Here is a 7,862-nt window from a genome sequence, read left to right as displayed (position 1 = left end):
ATTTTCTATTTTTATATTCATATTTAAATATTTGTTTTCTTCTTCTTTTTTTTTGGTCAATTTAATATATCTTGCTAATAATTGTTTAAATTTGTTAATATTTTAAATTAATATTTTTTTAAAAAAAATATTCGACGATCAATTCTAGAAATATTTGGAAGTCCGATTTTCTAGAATCTTGAAGTGAGGAAGTCGATTATTTGGGAGCCCAAGATCGGCCTACAATATGCTTTATTAGATTTTTAATATATTTTTTTAAAAATATCATTGTTTGTTGGTTTATTGCTTTAAATGCGGTTCATTGCTTTAAATGCATTATAAAATTACATATTTTGATGTAGCTTTATATCTTTAAATTAATGTTATTTTTTTTTTAGTAAAATTTCTCAAGCATTTTCAACACTTTTAGGTTTATTTTCGAATCTTTGAAATTAACTCATTTTGAGTTTTATTAAATCAGTTTTATTCTCTTTTCTTAAATATTTGTTCCAATGACGCTTTTCTAAAATTTTCGACGATGGATTCAAGAAATATTTGGGAGTCCGATTTTCTAGATTTTCGAGGTGAGGGTTTATAATATTTGAGAGTCAAAGATTTCGAATCCAAGATAAAATGAATTTAATTAAAATAATCATTTTTTTTAAAAAAAAATCTTTTATTAAAAAAGTATCTTGTGACAAATTTTGAGAAATTGAATAATTTTTCACATTATTGATGTGAGGAATGATGGAGTTAACAATCAACATATGGAAAAGCTATTAAGGTTCTAAGTACTCTAACTACATCAATTTTAAAGGATTCATGTTCATGGGCAAAACAGAAATAAGGTTTATAGAATACAACTTTTGTAGATTCCACCTAATTGCTTGATTCTTCTCCAATTTCTTCTTCAAACATAGCAGTAGACCACCACCAAAGTCTTCTCTACTATCCTCGAGCCTTAGATTTAGTGGTGGAACTCAAATTTAGATGAATTTGATGAGGTTCTTTTTTAGAGTTTGAAGAAGGAAGAAAAACAGATTTTATAGTTTTTAAACCTCAGAATTATGGTTGCATGTGTTGGGAATGTCCTACAACTCGCAGTTCGTGTTAAACATTCTATTTATCAATAATAATGACTTGTTGATTTTGCATCTTATTATGGAAATCCAATAAACGCGTCATTGGCTATAGTCTGAATGTTGTAACTTTATGTAGTGACATAAATAGGATTAAGTTGACAGTATATAGCCTAAATGGTCTGATAAGTATATAAATGAAATTGAGTATCTCATCCTGGTAACACTATTGGATATGACCCACTCTGTAGGTGTTACAAAAGGTTGTAAGGTGCTACAAACGATGTGATCCACAAATCGTTCATGTTGAGACATGTGAGTGGAGGAATCCTATGCAATGAGTTTGCATATAGACTAGACCACGAAAATAGTCACTTTTCTTTATAATGACCGTTTACTGTTAAAATTGACTATTTCATTTATCATATAACCTAGGTTATTCGATCTTAATCCTAAGCTAGCTATAAACTCCTGTTTGTTCGGGATTATCTTTTGATGTGCAAATGATGAGAGTAGTCCAACAACACTGCTCAATAAGCTTACCATTTTGGGATAAGACCAGATGAATAGTTGGGGACATAGTCTTGCAAGATAGAATTCATTCCTACCCTATTTAGGGTTAACAGATAGGTTGTTCTCTTAAGAACAGATTCCAAGTCTTGAATAATCGAGGCCCCGCCTTCTCATGATAGAGAAATGATTTGATTCATAGAGATTATGAATTAGAATTGTTCACTAGAGGATTAATAGGAACTTAATGAACAAGATGTATTCACAGGGGTAAAACGGTATTTTTAACCTAGTTGTGATTACGAATAATCTGTGAAAGATCGACTTACTAATTATGGTTATTAAGTAGACATAATATATCTACAGTGAGGGGAGTTCAACTATGGGCTATAGTGGAATGTCCCATTAATTAACAAGCGGGGGTTAGATCGAACTAATGAGTTTAGTCGATTAATCTCGAATGTTGGAGCCCATGATCTGTAGGTCCACGAGGTCCCCCTATTAGCTCGTAAATGGATAAGCTTTAGAGTAGCTTGAGAAATTAATTTGAAACGTTCAAATTAAATAGAGGAAGATATATTTAAATATATGAAAATGATTATTGTGCGAAAATTAATTTAATATTTGATATTAAATTAATTTAAGAAATTAATTTTAGAAAATCTTTTTTCAGTTTTAATAATCAAAATAGTTTTGGAAATCAAAATTTGATTTTAGAAAGGAAATTGAAAATCGGGTTTTTTGCATACTATACAAAATGGAAAATGTTGTTTTCTCATTATCATCTTCATCATGCTCACACAAACCCCATCTCCTTCTCTTCATTAATTCTCCAAGCATGAGCTACAAGCCATGCAATTCACTTCTTTGCATGTTCATCTGCAATAAATAAAGAAGTTTGGAGTGATTTGAGAAGGGTTAATGCAGAAATTTTTAGAGTAAATCTCTGTGAGAAGAAAGAGTTCTTCCATTTGGGTTGTTGTGTGTTCTTCATTGTTCTACATTAATTCAAGCTGTTCTTGAGTCCCACAACACTCTGTCTAAAGCTCCGACAAGATAGTGGGAAAGACCTTGAGGTGGTTCACGATGATCTTTGGTGAAGACTGCTGCTGTACAACCAAGATCTCGGAGAGTTCTTCAAAGGTATGATCTTAAAACCCTCTTTTTAGAAAAGCATGTTTTAGTTTCTACCAAAATTAGTGAATTTGAATGCTTATGGATCTTTGATACTTCCATTGTATGTTATTTATCTTTTTCAATTGGTATCAGAGCATCTTTTAAGCATTCAATTCGGTTTAATTTTGGTGTGATGGGTGTTTTTTATGAGATATATGAAACTGATGCACTGATATGGTTTTCTGAGTTTTGGCATCTTAATTCTTTTTAATTTCTCAATTAAATTTGTAATTGGCTCTTGTTTTATGAGCTTTTATGTGTTAGCAAGAGTCTGTAATTTATTTAGAGTCATTAGAGTTGAAATTATGTAATTGAATAAACAAGCGAAGGAGGCCGAGCTACTGTTCCAGTTTTTTTTAGCTTTTTCTCAAATTTGTTGCCGAGGTTCAGTTGCTAAGCGATCGTTTAGTTCTAGATGTTACACGATGTGAAGAAAAGCTAGATGATCATTTAACAATGGGCGCTGGTCATTGTGATGTTGAACGCTAAGCGATCGTGTATCTGTGGGAACTAAGCGATGCGTGAATTTATTATACGATAACACTATGTGATCGTTTAGCTTTGTCATAGGAACTAAACGATATGTTGAATTTGTTAAACGATGGCGTTATATGATTGTTTAGCTACGATGCGCACTAAGCGATGCATTGAAGTGCTACGCGATAGCACTGAGCGATCATTTAGATGCAGAGCTAAGCGATCGTGTAAACAAATGCTAAACGACGCGATAATGTTCTATACGATGGAGCTAAGCGATCGTTTAGTTGCGGTAGATATTAAGCGATGACGTGAAAGCGCTGGGTGATAATGTTAAGCGATCATTTAGTTCTATATGATGGAACTAAGCAATAGCATGACGATGGAACTAAGCGATCGTTTAGTTCTATATGACAGAGCTAAGCGATTGTTTAGCTTCGACAAAACACTAAGCGATCGTGTACCTCCTCTCAACCTAAGGCGATGACACTAGAAGATTACCTTCAGTGCTACACGATCGGCCTTAGCAGCACTTTGAGGTTAGACCGAGAGCAGCCGGTTCGACCAATTTTCTCAAGGTCTAATTCGGTTTAGCCTCAAAGGGTTTTGGCTGGTCCGGTTCAGGCTCATCCAGCCTGGTTTAAGATGTTTGGGTTTGGTTTGGAGCGGTTCGAGCGGTTCAAAGATGGTTTTGAAGCTGTTTGTAATAATTAGGCATCTGTTTGCTTGTTTATGCCAAAACGAAAACCATATCAGCTAGTATTTAATTGTTTATGCATGAAATGTATGTAATAATTAAATAATTCATGTATATGCATACAATATGACATGTAGATTTAAAACCCTACCATAGGAAGCATGTTACATGCATTGAAAGTATGTTATAATTGTTATAATATATAGTATGCATGTTAGGGCTGTGTTTAATATAATGGTTATATTAGATACCTTTATTGAATGTTGTGGATGTTAAGCATGTCTAAATTTTGTAAGTTGTTGTAAAATTGGTTAGACGTTTAAAATCCATAACAAAGTACAACTGCATGCTCACTTAGGTTAACAACTAATTTTAAACATTTTACATTATAAAATATGGTTGCAAACTCATATCGATTCATAAACCTATCTAAGGCTGGGGGTACTTAAGTTGACGGTTTACGGAACACCTCCTACTTGGGGATTATGACCGAACTATTGAGAGTTGTTAACTGATTTTATGAGCTTGCGTGAGCAATGTGAGGTAATAAAATGGTTTATCACCTAGACATCGTAGGTTAAATCCAATTATAAGAGTTATATTTGGATAAACCACTTAGACTTAGGTTGTATCAAATTAGCCGTCATGCCTAAGTAAATTACCTAAACATTTAGAACACTTCAATGGGAGATTAACAATATATTTGATATATAGTTATTAGCTCTTACATCCTCAAGAGTTCACACTGTGATATCCATGCTCAGTCTCGTGTCAATTTTACCTCGACTGCTCTATACGGAAAGTGTTTGCATGGGTCAATAACAAGGTGAATGAGGGAGGTGGTTTATAGTAAATGGGTGGAGAAAATGTGTCAACATTGTCATACGGTCTCCTCCATTAGTTTGAACCGTGAGATTTCTATGTTGTGTCTGCTATCGTTTTTATGTTGCAGTAGCTAGTCGTTAACTGCGGCGATCCCTACGGAGGGTTGTAACATAGGATTCGAAACAACCCAGGCTTCAGTAAAATGAATAGGGTCTTTATAGTTCTGTCTTGGATATTGTCTTCTATCTCAGAGGCATATTCATACCGTTCTATAAAATCTGAAAATGGCGGATCACACTTACAAGAATTACTAATTATTAGTAAAGATCTTGACCGAAAACGATAACCAAAAGAACTATTGGAATATGAGTTATTCTAGATAATAGTATTTGGTCAAGAACTGTCTTGCTTCAGTGAAAGAATTCTTGACTACCCCACGGTAGCATCTATTCTAAATCACTTAAATATCGTTGCAAATAAATAAATATTTATTGGGTACTTTATTATTTTTGCGAAAAATGGATTTAGATGCATATTTAATAGAGTGTGTTTAAAATGTTTCAGCAATGTCGAACTCAATCATACAATTCCTTGCTTCTGAAAAATTTAATGGAGAGGGTTATTTGAATTGGAAGTCAAATATCAATACAATATTAGTAGTAGACGATTTGAGGTTTGTGTTGACGGAGGAGTGTCCTCTAGTTCCTAGTTCAACGGCTACCTGAAATGTTCAGGATGTCTATGATAGGTGGGTGAGGGCGAACGAAAAAGCTCGAGCCTATATCTTCGTGAGTATATTTGATGTACTCAACAAGAAATATGAGGTCATGCCCACAGCCCGTGAGATTATGGCATCTAACAGGAGATGTTCGAGCAACCGTCATCGTCTGTTAGACATGAAGCCATCAAATATGTATATGTAACTCACATGAAAGATGGGACTAACGTAAGAAAACACATTCTCGATATGATGGTCCATTTTAACATTGCGGAGGCTTACAGGGCTATGATAGATAAGACAAGTCAAATGAACATGGTACTGGAATCTCTTCCTGAGAGCTATCTACTGTTCAGGACAAATGCTGTCATGAACAAAATCACTAATAATTTAACAACGCTGCTGAATGAATTGAAAACTTATCAATCTATGATGAAACTAAAGGAAAAAGAAATAAATGTTATTTCGAAACCAAAAAAGTTTTACAAAGGGTCCACGTCTGGTACGAAACCCGTTGATGATAAAAAAGTTGGTCCTTCTTCTTCTAAGGATAAAACCGTACAAATGAAAAAAAAAGGAAAAGGGAAAAAGAAAACCACTGTGAAGAAAAACAAAAACAAAACTCCCAAGGGAAAATATTTCCATTGTAGAGAGGTTGGACATTGGAAACGAAATTGCCCAAAATATCTGGCTGAAAAGAAAGCAAAAAAGACTAAACAAGGTAAATTTGATTTACTAGTTGTTGAAACATGTATAGTGAAAAATTCTCACCTTACCTAGATATTAAATTCAGGCGGCGCTAATCATGTTTGTACTTTTCTACAGGAAACTAGTTCTTGGAGAAGACTTTCTGAATATGAGATGACTTTCAAGGTGGGAACAGGTGAAGCCATTTCAATTGAAGCAGTGAGAGATGTGAAGTTGTTTTTTTGGAGATTCTTTTATCTTGCTCAAGAATGTGTTCTTTGTACCTAAGATGAAAAGAAATCTGATCTCCATTTCTTGTCTTTTAGAGTATACGTACAGTGTATCTTTTAATGAAATGTTTGTTTATTCAAGAGATGTTCATATTATGTTCTGCTAGACTTGAAAATAACTTATACATATTTCAAACAACTGAAGCAAAAGTCATTTTAAATATAGAGATGTTTAAAACGGCTGAAACTCATAATAAAAAGCGGAAAATTTCTCGTAACGCCTATCTTTGGCACCTCAGGCTTGGTCACATTAATCTCAACAGTATTGAGAGATTGGCAAAAAACGGTCATCTAAATCAGTTAGAAGACAGTTCTCTACCTCCATGTGAATCTTGTCTTGAGGGCAAAATGATGAAAAGATTTTTTTTCTGACAAAGGTCTTTGTGCCAAAGAACCTCTTGAACTTGTACATTCCGACCTTTGTGGTTTGATGAATGTTAAAGCTCGAGGAGGATATCAGTACTTCATCAGTTTTATTGACGATTACTCTCAATATGGCTATATTTACTTAATCAGTCACAAGTCTGAAACTCTTAAAAAATTCAAAGAATTTAAGGCTGAGATTGAAAATCGGTTAAGTAAAAGAATTAAAACACTTCGATCTGATCGATGTGGTGAGTATATGGATTTGCAGTTCTAGAACTATCTAGTAGATCATGGAATTCAATCCCAACTCACAACACCTGGAACACCATAACAAAATGGTGTTGTAGGAAGGAGAAATCGAACCTTGTTGGACATGGTTTGGTCTATGATGAATTGTGCTCAATTACCTCAATCCTTTTGGGGTATGAGTACAGACTACAATTTATATTTTGAACGTTGTTCCGTCCAAAAATGTTTTAGAAACACCATATGAATTAGAAAGGACGCAAAGCGAGTTTACGTCATTTCTATATCTGGGGTTGTCCAGCACACGTGTTGGTATAGAATTCTAAGAAATTGGAAACATGTTCAAAATTATGCGTATTTGTAGGATATCCCATGGAAACGAAAGGAGGATACTTTTATGATCCCCAAGAAGATAAAGTGTTTGTATCGACAAATGAAACATTCTTGGAAAAGGATCGTATTAAAAACCATCTACCTCGTAGTAAACTAATATTGCAAGAACTGTCTAAAGATACTACAGAAAGATCAACAAGAGTTGTTGATCAAGCTGGTCCATCAACAACAGTTATTGTACCGTCACGTCCATCCCAAGAGTTGGGAATGCCTCGTCATAGTGGAAGGGTTATTCAACAACTTGAACACTATATGGGTTTAACTAAACTCAAAACATCATATGGGATGATGGATTAAAGAATCCATTAACTTTTAAGAAGGCAATGGAAGATGTCGATGGGGAACAATGGATAAAAGCCGTGGATGATTGAATGGAGTCAATGTACTTTAACTCAGTCTGGGAACTTGTAGATCAACCA

This window comes from Benincasa hispida, chromosome 7 (assembly GCF_009727055.1).
Source record: "Benincasa hispida cultivar B227 chromosome 7, ASM972705v1, whole genome shotgun sequence".
NCBI classification, from domain to species: domain Eukaryota; kingdom Viridiplantae; phylum Streptophyta; class Magnoliopsida; order Cucurbitales; family Cucurbitaceae; genus Benincasa; species Benincasa hispida.
This window is presented reverse-complemented; position numbering follows the sequence as displayed.